The sequence below is a fragment of the Pongo pygmaeus genome, chromosome 17, assembly GCF_028885625.2.
Source record: "Pongo pygmaeus isolate AG05252 chromosome 17, NHGRI_mPonPyg2-v2.0_pri, whole genome shotgun sequence".
NCBI classification, from domain to species: Eukaryota; Metazoa; Chordata; class Mammalia; order Primates; family Hominidae; genus Pongo; species Pongo pygmaeus.
In genome coordinates this window covers 95,086,880-95,104,904 of record NC_072390.2, presented here as the reverse complement: position 1 = coordinate 95,104,904, position 18,025 = coordinate 95,086,880, and the positions used below count along the sequence as shown (strand labels likewise).

The window sequence follows — 18,025 nt, the reverse complement described above, 5'->3', positions numbered from 1 at the left end:
AGCTGGGCGTGTTGGTGTGTGCCTGTAATCCCAGCTACTTGGGAGGCTGAGGCACAAGAATCACTTGAACCAGGGAGGCAGGGGTTGCAGTGAGCCGAGACAACGCCACTGCACTCCAGCCTGGGTGACAGAGAGAGACTACATCTCAAAAAAAAAAAAAAAAGAAAAAGAAAGAAAGAAAGAAAAAAGAATATTATGTTCCAGTATAATTCTAACTGCTAATTCTGTTTAAACATATAGGTAAAAGGATTATAATTGGTACATTGTTAAAACCGTTTTTGTCTCCCAAATAGTTATTTGCATCAGTATTTTTCCTGTGGAGCCACATGGAGAGACTTGGGTCCAGCCCACCAAGCTGCATTTCCAGAGCTGCGGCACTGGGTGGGCGGGTAATGAGCGGGGTTCCAGGGCCTGCATTCAGAGGAAGCGAAATCCAGGGGGGAGGCTGTGAGTCCCCGCTCTTCTCCCCGCGCTTCCCGCTCCATCCTGAGCCCCTCCTCTGCTGGCCTCTCAGACACTGGGACTCCAGGGCGTCTCCCACACCCTCTTCCTCCACGAACACAAGCTGCTGGAGGTCCTAAAAATTCCCAACACCACAAGTTTGAGAGCCGCTATGCTAAACTACCAGTCCCTAGGCCCTGCCCCACTGGTGGGGCCGAAACCCTGGCTGGGGCCAGATGACCTCTCCTGCCTAAGATACCATCTCACCTGGAACTCTGACCAAGGAACAGAACTCTTTAGAGGCACGATGCTGACACCGCCAGGGAAAACGAAAGGAGGCTTGGTTTGAAACCCTCACAGTTTCCTGCAGGGATCCCACCCACACCTCCTGCCCTGGGGGCTCCGGGGTGGACACAGGACCACTGAGGCCTCGAGGGTGTCGCTGGTCTGGCCCGAGCCCCAGCTCCATGACCATGTGGGGGGGCATCTGCTAAGCTTCAGTATCTAGGAGTCCCCAGCCTGTCCCCAGAGGGAGGCTTGAGGCCGTCACCACCCCATAGATGAGCAACAGAGGCTGGCGCGGCCCCTGCATCGCCGGGGGTGCCACGTCCTCTCAGGCACCAAGCAGCAAACTCGGCGTCCTGAACGGAAAGCGGGCAGAAACCAATGCGAATTTCCCAGAAACTGTAATTAAACTTTTACATTTTAATAATTATAATTTTTAGTTGGCAATTTCTTTTTCAATCAATTTTATCAAACAAGTGATTAATCACTCCCACACCTTCTTTCATTGAACGTAATGACGTAACGTGCCGAACTTACCTTCCGTGAGGAGCACTGTTCTTTCACTGAACGTAATGACGTAACGCGCCGAATGTAATCTTCCGTGAGGAGCTGCTCACTCAGTTCTTTCACTGAACGTAATGACGTAACGCGCCGAATTTAACCTTCCGTGAGGAGCTGCTCGCTCAGTTGTGAAGCTTCGTGCGGTGGCGTCTGCTGGGCAGGCCTGGGAAGGGAGGAGAACGGGCGCCGTCCCTGGAGCGCCTGGAGCCTGGCTCTGGAGGGGCCTCCACACATCTGCTTTCCCTGCAGCTCTGCCTGCCTCAGAAGGGAGCGGGACCCACCTTCCCAGAGCCAGGCCCTCCGTCCCCGTCTGACGCGAGCCTTCTCCCACGGAGGCCTTCCGCCCCAGATCACAGTTTCTGCTCGACTACCCGGGTTCCTGGCCTTGCCAACGGCCACAGAGCTCCCGGCCCTTCCTGTTGCCCACAACGTGTCGGCGCCCGCTTCCTCCAGGGTCAGGGCGGCCGCAGGGCACAGGCCCGACGCCGAGAGCTTCCTCTTAAGCTGCAGCCTCCGCCCAGGCCCACGTCTCGATGGGGGTCATGCCCTGGACACAACGTTTCAAAGAAAGGGCAGGTCCCAGAGCGGCCGAGAGGGCGACAGGTGTCCGCGCTCCCACCTCCCATCCACGGGCAGACGCATAAAGAAACTTCCGGAAGGAAGGCCACCGATAGGCTGACAGTGCACGGTCAGGTCAGGTGATTTTTACTTTCTTTTTTCTGTCCTCCTCCTGTATTTTCCCTCGGACGATACAGGTAATTTTAGTAACTGGAAAAATGAATAAAAACGATTCTAATTTTAGAGGGAAAATCACATCTGACAGGTTTTTACAGAAAGAAACTGAAGCCCTATGAAATGACAGCGTGATTGATCTACCTTCGTATTAATCCTTATTGACACTTCATCTCCTGAAGCTTGTGCCCCGTCAGTCAAGTTGATGTTCACCGACAGGGACTTGGTAAAACCTCCGTGGTTTCCTCCTCGCTGAGGGGAGCTTCTGTAACTCTCAGGCATTAAAGCTATTTTTAATGAAGAGGCAGTTCGTCAGCCAACAGCAGAAAAGGACAGGAAAGATGTTTTTATGGACCCAGACATCAGCGCATTCTTCGTAAACTGACGGTAAACACGAGTCTGTGATGTGCTGCTTTGAAAACAAGGCTTATAGCTGTAGGATGACTTAGGGATATTTTCCCATTCTTCAAGTGTCTTCCTTTTTCTTTTTTAAAGCCACATTATTATATTCAAGAAATGTAACGTTTGAAACAGACTGAACAATCAGAGGAGACACTGTGCAGTCCTCTATGCAAACACATTTGAAAACCCAGAGGAAGTGCAGATGTCCTCGGGAAACAGAGACACCAAAAACTGTCCCAGGAGAGTTAGAAACTTCAGCAGACCCATTTCCATTGAAGAAACAGAAAGTTACTACTGACTGTCCTATACAAAGCACTAAGCCCCAACAGGTTTACAGAGAATTCTCCCAAGATTATAAAGCCCAGATAGTCTCCATGCTCTACAAATTATTTCAGAACATTGAGAAGGAAGGAAAGCTCTCTAGTTCCTTTTATGAAGTAAGCAAACACTGATATTTAAACCAAATATAATAAGAAGAAAGAAAACTTAAGTTCAATATCGCTCATCAATACCAATGCAAAAATTCTAAACAGAATATTATTAAACAGAATCCAATGCCTCTTAAGAAAAAAAAATACTATAAAAAAGTAGAATTTGTTCCAGAAGGTGCAAAGTAGGTTCAGTGGTAGGAAATCCATTAACATCATGCACCATAATAACAAATTTAGGTGGAAAAGTCATGTGATCATCTCCATAGATACCAAGCAGCCTTTGATGAATACTCAGGGCGTTGACGGGTATTTCACCAGCACCGGCAGCCTGTGTTTTCTAAAGCCACTCTCTTAATGGAGAAACACTAGAGGCATTTCCATGGCAATCAGAAACAAGGATACCCACTACCTCTGATATATTTAACATTATACGAGAGGTATTAATGAATAAAACTAGACAGCAAAAATCAATCAGAAGCATAGAGCAGGTAAAGAAGGGGTGAAACCGTCTCTCTTTGCAGATAGGATCATCGTATACTTGGAAATACCAGAGAATCAATGACAAAACTTATTTATTGAATAAAAAAATTTAGAAAAGTAGCAGGCTATAAAATCAACAGCCTTCCTATACACAAACAATAAAGAACACAATCATTGAAAAAGTCCATTTATGGCCAAGCACCGAGGCTCACGCCTGTAATCCCACACTTTGGGAGGCCAAGGTGGGGGGATCGCTTGAGTCCAGGAGTTCAAGATCAGTTTGGGCAAAATGGCGAAACCCTGTCTCTACAAAAAATACACGAGTTAGCCGGATGTGGTGGTGCCTGTAGTCCCAGCTACTTGGGAGGCTGAGAGGTGGGAGGATCATCTGAGCCTGGGAGGCGGAGGCTGCAGTGAGCCAAGATTGTGCCACTGCACTCCGGCCTGGGTGACAGAGTGAGATCTTGTCTCAAAAACTAAATTAAATTGATAAAAAGAAAGAAAAAGTCCATTTACAATAGGAAAAAAAACATGTAGGAACAAATTTCACAAGGAATGTGTACTGTTTTTACAAGAACAAATTTAAAACACGAAAGTAAACATGAACAAATGGAAAGCGAGCCGTGCTCCCAGACAGGAGACTTGGCACTGTGGAGGTGGCTTCCTCTTGGTGTTAGCTCATCAGTTCCACTCAATCCCAGTAAACCAGGGTAAGCTATTTTATGGAGTTGGACATGTCGATACTAAGGTTCAAATGTGCATAAAGAGCTGGGCACACGTGGAAAAAGAAAAACAACAAGGGGAAAAACTCATATAGCATGAACTCTTAAACATCAGGGGGTGAAGGACCAAAAACCCCATCGAGAAATGGGGAAAAACATGAACAGGCCATTCACAAAAGATAAAAATGACTTCCACACATATGGAAAAAATGCTCAAGCACACTCGTAATCAGAGAAGTGCAGATTAAAACAATACTGAGATACCATTTCTCACCCATGAGACTGGCAAAAATTAAAAAATCCTACCACAACCCCTGGCCTGGCTGTGGGCAAACAGCGCTCGACACGGGGCACAGCTCTCAGGAGGGAGGAATGTGGCAACATCTGGCTGGCTACTGACCTCTGTGCAACCCCAATTCTGGGGGTCAACCCTGCAGAGATGAAAAGGTCCACATGTGGTGTTCACAGCAGCACAGGTGGAGATGGCAAAACCCTGGAAACAGCCCAGTGCCCGCACAGAGCAAGGTCGCTGAGTAAACGCGGGTGTCTACACGGTGGGGCACATGCCGGAAGGAGGAAGGTCTGTAAGGCCTGCCACGGGGTGACTTCCAGGACATTAAGTGAGAAGGCAAAGTGAGAAGAAAGGCAGAGATTTGCCACCCGTGGTGTAAGACAGGGGCCAGCTGAAATGCACAGGTGCCTGCCTGGCTGTGCAGGAGGAACAGAGGAGGATGAACAGAAACTAAGGCTGTCTCCCCATGGAGGGAGGTGGGAAGGGCCTTCCAGAGGCAGTGACTCCTAAAGCCTTGGGGTACCCCACATGCTCTTCACCTCTTCACATGCCACAAGTGAGCCACACCCACACGCAACACCAACGCCCACGATAAGCCCAGATGCCTCACAGGGAATCCACAACCCCACGGAAGTGTGGGGAGACAAGGGCTCTCCCAGGTAATTGTGGAAAATGTGTTTCCATGAAATCTGGGAGGCTAAAGACTAAAAGAACCACACGCAGCAGGCTCCAGTCTCTCGGGGTGAGCACAGCACACGTTTGAAGGCCCAGCACGGTGGCTCACACCTGTGATCTCAGCACTTTGGAGGCTGGGGTGGGTGGATCCCTTGAGGTCAGGAGTTCAAGACCTGCCTGGGCAACACAGCGAGACCCCCATCTCTACAAAAATTAGCCGGGCATGGTGGCTCATGCATGTGGCCCCAGCTACTTGGGAGGCTGAGGTGGGAAGATGCTTGAGCCCTGGAGGCTGAGGCTGCAGGGAGCCATGAGTGCACCACTACACTCCAGCCTGGGGGACAGAGCAAGACCCTATCTCAAAAAAATAATAATTTTAAAAAGTATCAATATTGTGAAAAACAAAAACAGAAAACAAACTGGAGAGCTGTTACAGATGGATGATAGGAATGATGGTGAGGGGCCCTGGACAGAACCGTGGCTCTAGTATGAAGAATGCGGTGACATCTGAGTGGGGTTTTAAAGCAGTGACCAGGGCAGGGCCAGTGGGAATCCCTGGTCTGGACCATTCTGCCAACACTGGAGGAAGCTGGGTGGGAGACACAGGAACCTCTACGAGTTCTGCAACTTTCCTATAAGTCTAAAAATCGTTCAAATAAAAAGCTTTTAAAAATCTAACATTTCCTGCTTAAACCCCAGGACAATGGTACGAAAGGCACCTTGAGTCTGAATTTGACAAGTTTTACTGAAGCCTTCACATCCCAGCCCCAAATATCAGTGCTGGGATTTCCTCACAACAAAGCCAACTGGCACATTCACTCAGCCCACTTCTAGAATGGCCTACAAAAATCTTAACAGTGCTTTTTTGCAGAAATGAAAAAGCCCATCCTAAAATTCATATGGAGTCTTAACGGACCACGAATAGTCAATACAATTTTGAAAAAGAAGGGCAATGATGGAGGCCTCACACTTCCAATCTCAAAGGTGCTGCCAAGCTATGGCGATCAAAATGCGTGGCCTGGCATGTGGACAGACGGGGCAGTTGAGGGTGGAGCAGGACGCCCAGAGATGAGCCCTACACCTATGATCAAGTGATTTTGGGAAAAGAGTGCCAGGACCATTTAATTCAGGAAGGAGGCCCTTCCTAATAAATGGCACCAGGAAGATGGGGACATGCTCACACAAAAGGGTGCAGCTGAACCCTACCCCACCCCATATACACAATTCAAGTAAAAGGCCAGGCGCGGTGGCTCATGCCTGTAATCCCAGCACTTTGGGAGGCTGAGGCGGGTGGACAACCTGAGGTCAGGAGTTTGAGACCAGCCTGGCCAACATGGTGAAACCCCGTCTCTACTAAAAATACATAAATTAGCTTGGTGTGGTGGTGGGTGCCAGTAATCTCAGCTACTTGGGAGGCTGAGGCAGGAGAATCATTTGAACCTGGGAGGCAGAGGTTGCCTTGAGCCAAGATTGCACCACTGCACTCCAGCCTGGGTGACAAGAGCCAGGCTCTGTCAAAAAAAAAAAAAAAAAAAGAAAAAATTCAAGTAAAAATGGGTTGATGGCCAAAATTTAACAGATAAAACTATAAAACTCTTAGAATAAAACATATGGTCAAATCTTCATGATGTTGGATTTGGCAATGGTTGCTTAAATGACATCAAAAGCACAGGCAACAAAATAAAAATAGATCAACTGAGCTTCATTCAAATTAAAAACTTCTGTGCATCCGAGGACACTATCAACAAAATGAAAGCCCACAGGCCGGGGGAAAATATTTGCAAATCACATATCTGATAAGAGCTTAATATCAAGAACATATAATGAGTTTCTCTAACTCAGTAACTAAAGACAAACAGCCAAATCTAAAAACGGGCAAAGGGGCCAGGCATGGTGGCTCACACCTGTAATCCCAGCACGTTGGGAGGCTGAGGTGGGAGGATGGCTTGAGTCCAGGAGTTTGAGATCAGCCTGGCAACATAGCGAGACCCTCTCTCTACAAAAAATACAAAAATTAGCTGGGTGTGGTGGTGCATGCCTGGAGTCCCAGCTGCTCCAGAGGCTGAGGTGGGAGGATTGCTTGAGCCTGGGAGGTTGAGGCTGATTGCACCTCTGCACTCCAGCTTGGACAACAGAGTGAGACCCTGTCTCTAAATAAATAAGTAAATAAAATGGGCAAAGAACTTGAATAGCCTTTTTTAAAAAATGTACATTGTACCCATTTGAACAGACTTTTCTCCAAAGAAGATGTACACATGCCCAGCAAGCAGATGAAAAGATGCTCAGCATCACTCATCATTAGGAAAATGCAGATATGAGCTATCGCTTCACAACTGCCAGGATGGCTGTAATAAGAAAGACAGACCATCCTAAGTGCTGGTGAGGATGGGAGATACTGGAGCCCTCAGGATTGCCGATGGGAAAATGGCTCAGCTGTTGTGGAAGTTTGGCAGATTCTCTAAAAGTTAAGCAGCAGCATCGGCATCTGGCTCAGCATTTCCCTCCTAAAAACATGCCTGGAGGAAGTGAAAACAGGAACTCAAACAGGATACACATGCTGATGTTCAGAGCCGCATCAGCCCCATTAGCCAAAAGGTGGGGAGGAAGTGAAAACAGGGACTCAAACAGAGGATACAAGCGCCGACGTTCAGAGCAGCATCAGTCCCATTAGCCAAATGGTGGGGACAGCCCCCTTGTCACCAACAGAGGGTGGACGCATACAGTGTGGGGTACCCTGCACCAGGGCACTGCCCAGACACAAAACAGAAGGAGGTTCTGACACGCACCTCCTTCCGAGAAGGAAGGAGCTCCTCCTCAGAGCGCAGCTGGAGCTGGAGAGCGTTATGCTGAGTGAGAGAAGCTGGACACTGGAGGACCAGCACTGTGTGATTCACCTACATGAAATCCCTAGAATAGCGGGGTTCACAGAGAAAGCAGAGTCGACCTTACCAGGGGTTGGAGGTGGCACTATGGGGGAGTTACTGCTTAGTGGTTACAGATTTCCTGTTGAGGGCAATGGAAGAATTTGGCAAAAAGTGGTGATGCCTGCACAGCACGGCAGATGGAATTCATGCTACTGAACTGTCCACTTGAAATAGTTAAAATGGAATACCTTAGGTGATGTGTATTTTACCCCAGTCACACTGAGGAGCCGTAGCGGAGGTGGACAGCCTTCATTGCAGCCTGCTGGCTATGAGGCCTGGCCGGGTCCTTGGCTGAGCGCTCAGCTCACCTGTAGGGAGGACGGGGCTCACACAAACCCCGCGGCATGAGCATTGTCCATGGGTGACACCCAGGCCCAACACAGCCCGATCTGAAGGGACACCGAGTGCCAGCTGCATGCCTCCTGCCAGGAGGGTCCGGTGCCCAGGGTGGTGCCAGGTGGGACAGATGCCGTGGGGACCCCAGGCCTGGCAGCAACAGCTCTCCCTAGAGACCCCCAAATCTGTGACCTGAGGCTCAGCCTCACCCGTACAGCCACCAGGAAGGGCCCCTCGGTTGGTGAGGCTGCCCTCCCTGTGCCAGCTGGGCTGAGGCTGGCCCGCCTGAGCTGCTCCGTGGTGTCCTGGGCTGCACCCGGGTAGGGCCTCCCTGGTGTCTCTGCAGGCTGCCGGCCTTCTCCCTCTGACACGTCCTGGGTGCCCTCGCCGGCCTCGGTGAGCAGTGAGAGGGGTCCTATCACCCCATAGCTACCGTGGAGCTGCTGCCTCCTCTGCTGTTGCGGAACGAGTCTCTCTGCTCTTTCTTCTTCCCTTATTTTTGTTTTTTTCATCTCCTGATGCTATTCTTAGATGTCTGTTTTCTCATTCAACACCCAAATGTTTGCAGAGCCCCTGGCAGAACTGGGCACTGTGCCGAGTCCTGATGCTTCTTGGACGTTAGTCACCAATGGCCGCATCTCACAGGCGAGCTCAGTGCTCAGCCAGACCTGCGGACCTTCGGCTCTTCATGGCTGCTGGGTGCTTCTGGTGGCTGGAGCTGCCAGGGGCCCCTCTTTGCTGCCTGGGAATGAGTCGCCCCTAAAGCAGCCCCAAAGCCCCCACGGAGCACCCTGTTGGAAAGTGCCTCCCAGTCATTTCTGCCTCAGGTCACGGACGTCTCCTGCAGGTACGAACTGATTTCTGGGCGGTTCCTTATTAATCCTAAATCTTCAGACCAGAGAGTGTCCAGCCCTTGAACGAGCAGTTTCCGCATCGGAGATGCTGGCGGGAGGGACTGTCATACATGGTGACCCTACTGATGGGCTGGGGTCATTTAATTTTTATATAATTTAACTGCGACAGACTTCTAAAAATAGCTTCATCACCTGTCTCAGGAACATAATTCTCAGTTAAGATAGTTTCCTGACGTGCTGTTGCTTATTTGCTAGAAAAATCGAGGGGGCCAGGCAGCAGGGGAGGAGGGAGGGGCAGCCCTGGGGCTGGCTGAGAGTCTGCAGTCAACCCTGGCGCATCTCTCACGGGCTGGCCGAGGTGGGCATGGGCCGGGCCTCCAGCCTCCACGCCCCTCTTGGGCTCCTCACCCGAGTGTGACCTGGTCTCTGGGGTCTCAGTCGGCCGTTTCCATCTGTGCCTCCTTCTGGGAGGAGGGTGGGGGGTGGTGTCTCCTGCTCTGATGAGTCGAGCTTCCTTATTAGATCTCATCGCCTCTCCCGGGTGGCCACAGCAGCCACACATGGATCCAGGACAGGCACCACACCCACCCTCTGTGGCTCGTTCTTCCTGGTCTGAAGGTGCTGCCTCAGGGTCTGTGCTCTGCCTAGGGCCTTGGCCGTCTGTCCTGGGGTGACGGGCAGGCTCCCGCCCACCTGGCGAGAGGCAGCACCCACCCTGAGCCCTTGGGTGGCAGGTCCAGTAGGGTGTCCCCTTTCTCTGCACCCATGCACCTCAGGAAAGAGCCCAACGCACCACCTCACAGCACCCTCAGGGCACCCCCACCCCGAGACCTGGGCTTCCACGGGCTCAAACCAGGAATGAGAAAGGGGTCCTCACAGTCAGGTCTGAGGGTCTGAGAGTGAGTGGGGAAGGCGATGTGGGGCCCACCAAAGCTGTGAGGCCACAGGAGGTTGCGGCCAAAAACCATGCTGTCCCACCGAGGGGCAGCTGAAGGTGGGAGGCGTGGAGGGAGGGCAGAATGGGGCCTGCTGCCCCTCCACTGAGTGTGCCCTCAGGGACAAGAGTGCAGCTGTGTGTGACATGCATGTGACAACCTGCGTGTGTGACAGCCAGGTGTGACAACTGCGTGACAACCATCTGTGTGAGAACTGGGTGTGCAAACCATGTGCACAAACCATGTGCAAACCACATGACAACCACATGTATGTGATAATCATGTGCAGCAACTGTGTGTGTGAGAACTGTGTGTGACACGTGTGTGACAACCATGTGTGTAACCGGGTGTGACAACCATGTGATGGCCATGTGACACTGTGTCTGACAAGCACATCTGATAACATGTTACAACCATGTGTGACAGCCAGGCATGACAACTGTGTGTGACATCTGTGTGACAACCATGTGACAGGCATGTGAGTGGTGGCCGTGTGGCAGCTGTGTGGCAGCCGTGTAACATCCATGTAGCAGCTGCATGACAGCCATGTGGCAGCCGTGTGACAACCATGTGACAGGCGTGTGAGTGGCAGCCGTGTGACAGCTGTATGACAGCTGTGTAACATCCATGTGGCAGCTGCGTGACAGCCGTGTGGCAGCCGTGTGACAACCATGTGACAGGCGTGTGAGTGGCAGCCGTGTGACAGCTGTATGACAGCCGTGTAACATCCATGTGGCAGCTGCGTGACAGCCATGTGACAGGCATGTGAGTGGCAGCCGTGTGACAGCTGTATGACAGCTGTGTAACATCCATGTGGCAGCTGCGTGACAGCCGTGTGGCAGCCGTGTGACAACCATGTGACAGGCGTGTGAGTGGCAGCCGTGTGACAGGCGTGTGACAGCCGTGCCTTTCAGGCCATGTAAAGGGATCTGAGGCCGCTGCGTCTTTTGCTGCCGCCTCCACACAGCCTCGAGGCACTGGTTCTGCTCAGTAACACAATCGGTGAGTTCTGGATTTGTGACCTGGAGCGTCTGGTCCCCAGTTTCTTTCTCTGCTCACCCCAGGCTGGGCCCTCCACACTGCGCCGTGGTTTCACTCAGGGATCAGCGAATGTTTCCCAATCTGCCACTCAGCCAGGTCGGCGAGAACATCGTCCCAGGAAAATTTCACATTTGTGAGAAACAGCAAATGACACGTTGCTCACACCATTTGCACGCCCTAATAGCCTTTTAATTCAATGTGAAATGGGCCCATTATCCATTTCTGGAAGAAAAACAGGGAGCTGGAATAACTCAAATGTCTCATTCCCACACCGTCCACATTTGGAAAACCAACTTTGAAGAAGTTTTATTAACAATCATCAAGGCATACAGGAAAGGGAAAAGAGCGCCCGTGCAGGGCTGGGGTGCCGCCCCAACCCAGAGCGGAGCCCCCAGAGGGCAGAGAAGGGGGAGGGGAGGGGAGGGGAGGGGGAGATGGGCAGCCGCTCCTCTGAGAACAGACGTGCTGGGTCCTCCGCCGTCAGGACCCTGCTACCAAGTCCCACACCACTATAGCTGCTGCAGAGTACCCCACGGCTGCCTCCTCTGAGGAGGGAACTCAGGGGCCGCCAAATACCCTGTCAGCAAGGACACCCCGAAATGCCGCAGAGTCCCTGAGCCGATTCTGAACAGTGTGGCCTCATGAGGATTAAAGCCCAGGTCAGGGCAGGGTATGTTTTGATGTTTCTTATTTTTCTCTACATCAGTTAATCTAAACGAGTCTTAGATGTTCATCTGCATAAAAAGCAATGTTCCAATTATAAAAGTAATCCGTGGAAAAATGGAAAATCAGACAGTACAATAAAAGCGAAGGAAAAAATACCCAATCCCACCACCAGAAACAGCCACCATACGTTTTGCAGGACGTCTTTCCCTCTCGTCTCTGCATAGTTTTATGTGGTCGCCAAATTCAGTGTTTGCTCAGCACTGTTGGCCGCCACCCCCCTATGGCAGCGCGGCTCAGCTCCAGGGCAGCGGGCGCCATCGGGGCACACAGGCCAGCGGGGAGCCCCGGACTCGGGTTAGAGCAGCTGCGTCAGGGAGTAGGGGACAGGGGACAGGACACTCACGCTGAAGGGCTTCCTCAGACCCCTTTCCTAACAGCCCCTCTTTTCTCCCTCCCCACGGGAAATCTGCTCCAGACAGAATGGTTTAGCAAGGGGGCAAGGTGGAGAAGTTGGGGGTTTGTGCTGTGGGCAGGGATAGCCGGGCACAGGGCTCTAGAGCAAGGTCACATCTTTGCTGAGCGGTGATTCCTTCACTGACCTCAGGAATCCAGCAGAAATAAAGTTTTGATTCTTCTTTGATTCCACTAGAAGCCATCACTGAACACTCCCCAACACTCTCATAAACCATTTAAGGATTTTTTTCTTTTTTTTTTTTTGAGGGAGGGTCTCACTCTGTCACCCTAGGGCTGGAGTGCAGTGGTGCAATCTCGGCTCACTGAAGCCGTGTCCTCCCAGGCTCAAGTGATCCTCCCACCTCAGCCTCCCAAGTAGCTGGACTACAGTGTCTGCCATCACACCCAGATAATTTTTTCTATTTTTTTGTAGAGACAGCATCTCACTATGTTGCCCAGGCTGATCTTGAACTCCTGGGCTCAAGCAATCCTACCACCTCTGCCTCCCAAATTGTTAGGATTACAGGCGTGAGCCACTGTGCCTGGATATAAGCATTTTGGTGGAAACTGCGTAATACCTCACCCTGAGGATGAATCTTAATGTACTTACATTTCCCTACTGTCAGACATTATTTTGATACTAAAGTTCCATGCTAGTTCATGAATACTGCAAAGAACATCCTTTTGCATATTAAATTCATTTTCTCTAGGAAGACTTCCTGACCCTAATCTGTTTATATTTGAAATAACACTACTAAAACAAATGTATTTTCATCGTTTAAAAAAAAAAAAAAGCACCTAGGGTAAAAGCACATGGCCATCCTCACCCTTCCCCCTTCAAAACAAATCCGCTCCCCACAGGTAACTACTTTTAAAGTGACTTATTTACCTAGAACTTCTACTAAGCCTTTATATATGTACATATACATTTTTAGAATTAAACCTTTTGAGATTAATAATAGATTAACATGCAGTTGCAAGAAACAATACAAAGGGATCCCCTGTACCCTTTACCCAGTTTCCACCAATGGTGGCCTCTTGCAAAACTGCAGTACAATCTCACCGCCAGGACTGATGCTGACCCACGCAGGCAGAGTCACTCCTGCCACCCCCTCCCAGCTCTGTAAAACCCTGGCAGCCCCTAATCTGCTCTCATCTCTATAAGCTTGTCCTTTCAAGAATGCCATGTAAATGGAATGGCAGAGTCTGATTATTTTGAGACTGGCTTTCTTCACGCAGCATAATTCCCTGGAGACTCATCCAAGCTGCTGTGTGTACCGATAATCCATCCCTTTCTACTGAGAGTATTCCGCAGTACAGAAGTGTGATCATCGAACTGTCACCTGTGGAAGGGTCTCTGGGACAATTCCAGTTTTTGGTTGTTAGTAATAACATTGTTATGAAAATTTGTTCTAGGTTTTTATGCGAATATATTTTCCATTTCTCTAGGATAAATGCCCAAGATCACAATTGCTGGGTCATATGGGAGTGACATGTTTAGTTTTATCAGAAACGGCCAAACTGTTTTCTAGAGTTGCTGAGCCATTTTACATTCCCAGCAAGGCATGAGAGGTCATTTCTCTGCATCTTTGTCAGCATTCGGTGTTGTCAATATTTTCTATTGATTTCAGCCACTCTGGTAGATGTCTAGGGGCACAGTGGTTTTAATTTGCATTTCCCTAAAGGCTGACGGTGCTGGGTGTCTTTGCACCTGCTTGTCTGCCTTCCGTGAGTTCTCCACAGTGAAAGGTCTGTGCACACACCTTGTACATGTCTAACTGGACATGTTTTGAATGTTTGTTTACCGGTGATTTAGAGAGTTCTTTATATATTCCAAATTTTGGTCCTTTAGTGAATACGTGGTTTGCAAATATTTTCTCCCATTCTGTAGTTTTACCCTTCATGCTCTTAAAATGTCTTTTGCAGGGCAGTTTTTAATTTTGATGAGGTCCAATTTATCAAGTTTACTTTTTATGGGTTATGCCTTTGTTGTCAAGTCTAAGAAGGCTTTGCCTACCCCTATGTCCCAATGAATTTCCCCTATCTTTTCTAGAACTCTTATGGTTTTATGTTTACATTTAAGTCTGTGATCTGCTTTGAGTTGATTTGTGTAGCAGGTGGAAGGTTTAGGATAAGCTTCTCCATCCTCCCCCCACCCCACCCCACCCATGGATGACCAACTGTACCTACATCATTTCTTGAAAAGGCTTCAGATGTGGATTTTTTGTGGATGTTCTTTATCAAATTGAGGATCTACTTCTAGTTTTCTGGGAGTTTTTATTGTAAGTAGATGTTGGATTTGTCAAAAGCTTTTCTGTATCAATTAATATGATTGTATATCTCTTCTGTTGATATGGTGGAGTATAGTGTTTGATTCTGAATGTTGAACCAGACTTGTGTGCCTGGATTAAATCTTATTTAGTGCAGCAACTTTATTCATTGCTGGATTCAATTTCCTAATATTTTGTTAAGGGTTCTGCATGTAAATTCGTGAAAGATACTGGTCTATAGCTTTCTTTTTTTATTTTTAAATTTATTTATTTATTTATTTTAAGATGGAGTCTCGCCCTCTCACCCAGGCTGGATTGCAATGGCGCGATCTCGGCTCACTGCAACCTCCCCCTCCTGGGTTCAAGCGATTCTCCTGCCTCAGCCTTGTGAGTAGCTGGGATTACAGGCACCTACCACCACACTCAGCTAATTTTGTATTTTTAGGAGAGATGAGGTTTCACCATGTTGGCCAGGCTGGTCTCGAACTCCTGACCTCATGATCCGCCCTCCTTGGCCTCCCAAAGTGCTGGAATTACAGGCATGAGCCACCGTGTCTGGCCTATTTACTTATTTTTGAGACAGAGTCTCGCTCTGTCACCCAGACTGGACTACAGTGGTGCAATCTCAGCTCAGTGCAACCTCTGCCTCCTGGGTTCAAGTGATTCTCGTGCCTCAGCCTCTTGAGTAGCTGGGAGTACAGGTGCGCACCACCACGCCTGGCTAATTTTTGTATTTTTAGTAAAGATGAGGTTTTGCCATGTTGGCCAGCTTGGTCTTGAACTCTGGGCCTCAAGTGATCTGCCTGTCTTGGCCTCCCAAAGTGATGGGATTACAGGCGTGAGCCACCGGGCCCGGCTTATAGTGTTCTAGTTTTCCTTTTTCATAATGTCTTTGTTTAATGTGGTCGCCAGGTATGGCTGACCTCATTAAACCTCACATTGAGTGAGGAAGGGTTCCCTTCTCTTCTTTGAATGTTTGGTAGAATGAATTCTTCTTTAAGTATTTGGTAGAATTTTCCAGTAAAATCAGCAGGTCTGGAGGTTTTTCAGGACTTTTTAAGAATTAATTCAATTTTGTAACATATTATTAATATTACTTTGAGATCTTTCGTCTCTTCTAATCTAAGCACTGGATGTTATAAACCTCCCCCAATAACTGTTCTGACTGTATCTCACATATGCTGCTCTGTTGTATTTTCACTTTCATTCAGTTCTATGTATTTCAAATTTCCCTTTGAGACTTCCTCTTTGACCCATAGATAATTTTAAGGCATGTTATTTAATTTCCAACTATCTGGAGATTTTCCTGTTGTCTTTCTGCTTCCCGAATCTGTAGATCTATGTCTTTTGCCAAATCTGGGAGGTTTTGGGGGCATTCTTTCTTCAAATACTTTTTCAGCCCCACTCTTTCTCCTCTTTCTGGGGCCTGATGATACAAGTATTAATACTTTTGTTATCGTCACACAACTCCCTGCGACTCTCTGCCCATGCTTTCCAGTCTTTCTTCTCTCTTCTGTTGATGTTGGGTAATTTCTGTGGGTCAGGTTCACTAATTCCATCCAGCGTGATCTCCCCTTTACTGTTCACCCCATGCAGTCAGAGTTTAAAAAACTGTTGTTATATGTTTCAGTTACGTGATTTCATTTTTTTCTTTCTTATATCTTTCATTTCTTTGCTAAGATTTTCTATTCCTTCATTTGTTTCAGGAAAATACATAATTGATTGGTGAAGCATTTTAAACCCATCGTTGTTTGGCGAAGCCTACTTTAAAATAGTAGTCATATAAACCAACATCTGATTCAGCTTGATGTTGGTGTCTATTAATTGTCTTTTTTCATTTATGTTTTGGTTTTCTTGGTTCTTGATGAGTGACTTTTTTTTAATTGTATCATGGACATTTTGGATATTTATTCTCTTGTATGTGGAATCCAGTTGTCCCAGCACCATCTGCTGAAGAGACTATTCTTTCTCCATTGCATGGTCCTGGCACTCTCATCAAAAGTCAGCTGACCATGGATGTATAGGTTTATTTCTAGAATCGCAATTGTATTCCATTGATCAATATGTCTCTCCTTATGCCAATACCACACTATTTTGCTTACTGTAGCTTTGTAGTCAGTTTTAATAAATAGTATGAGAACTCCAACTTTCTTCTTTTTTAAGATTTTTTCACTTACTTTGGTCCCTGGTAATTCCATATGAATTTTAGGATCAGCTTGTCCATTTCTGCAAAAAGTCATCTACGATTTTGATAGGAATTGTATTGAATCTATAGATCAGTTTGGGAGTATTGCCACCTTAACAATGTTGTCTTCTTATCCATGAACATGGGATGTCTTTCCATTTCTTTAGGTCTGTAATTTCTTTCAGCAATGTTCTGTAGTTCTCAGCATACAAGTCTTACACCTCATTGGTTACATTTCTTGCTAGGGGTTTTACTGTTTTTGATGCTATAGTAAATTGTCTTCCTAATTTCCTTTCCACGTTTTTCATTGCTAGTATACAACAACACGCTGAGTTTTGAGTATTGTTTGACTCTAAGTTCTGATTTGTTTTTGTTTTTGAGAAGAGCCTGACTCATGCTTCTAAGGTTGGACAGTCCTCATCATCCAGAGACTGTGCATATATTTACTTCTAGTTTTTTCTACGTTTTTTGGTTTGTTTTGTCTTTTTATACAGCGTCTCACTCTGTCACCCAGGCTGGAGTGTGACGGTGTGATCATAGCTCACTGCAGCTTCAAACTCCTGAGCTCAAGTGATGCTCCCACCTCAGCATCCCAAGTAGCTGCAACTACAGGCCTGTGCCAGCACACCTGGCTAATTCTTTTTTTTAGAGACAGGGTCTTGCTATGTTCCCCAAGCTGGTCTCAAACTTCTGAGGTGATCTTTCCACCTTAGCCTCCCACAGTGCTGGGATTCTAGGCATGAGCCACTGCATCTGGCTACTTTGTTTTTTAATTTTTGATTTCTACGTTTCCTGCCTTTACTCACCAGCACTCGGCATCAGTATTTGACATGAGATGGGACCAAAGCTGGGTTTGCCTGCCCTGTAGAGCTGTGCTGGGCAGCCCCCAGCAAACCCCGTCCGGGACTAGGCGTGGTGCTTCCCCCCTCCCCACTGATCAGAAATTCTCCAGTCTCATCTTGGTCCTCTTTGTCCACCCTCTCTTCTCTCTTTTCCAAGGCTTCCTTTTCAAGTTTCTCTTTTTGTCCCTTTCACCTCATTTTTTTCCTTTAGACTATTACCAAGTCCCCCGCCTCTATCTTCCCCGGCTTTTAAATCAGATTTTGCCTTTGCACATGAGAAGCCCAGCTGGGTGCTGACACAGGTTCTGAGGGATGCTCCCTCGGGGTTTCATCCTTACCGGCCCTTCCACCCAGGCTGAGCGTGATGGGCAGGCGGTTCCGCGAGGCTGGCCCTGTGGACTGCGCTGAGACCAGAACCCACAGCCAAATGCCAATGAGCACAGGACACCGCCCACCAGCCCCACAACCCCATGAGCCCCGGAAAGTTGGAGCGTCACG

General features: G+C 48.3%; 1 protein-coding gene across 2 annotated transcripts in view; it reads right to left on the bottom strand.

Moving 5' to 3' along the window:
• Positions 1–18,025, bottom strand: part of KCNG2 (potassium voltage-gated channel modifier subfamily G member 2) — a 105,845-nt gene that overhangs the window by 75,986 nt on the left and 11,834 nt on the right. Inside the window, exon 1 of one of the 2 annotated variants that reach the window (XM_063653865.1) lies at positions 1,264–6,531. The exons of the other annotated variant lie outside the window; for it this stretch is intronic. The gene's annotated coding sequence lies outside the window, so the exon portion shown is untranslated. Of the gene's footprint in view, positions 1–1,263; positions 6,532–18,025 lie in introns of those variants that run through there. 2 annotated transcript variants of the gene reach the window in all.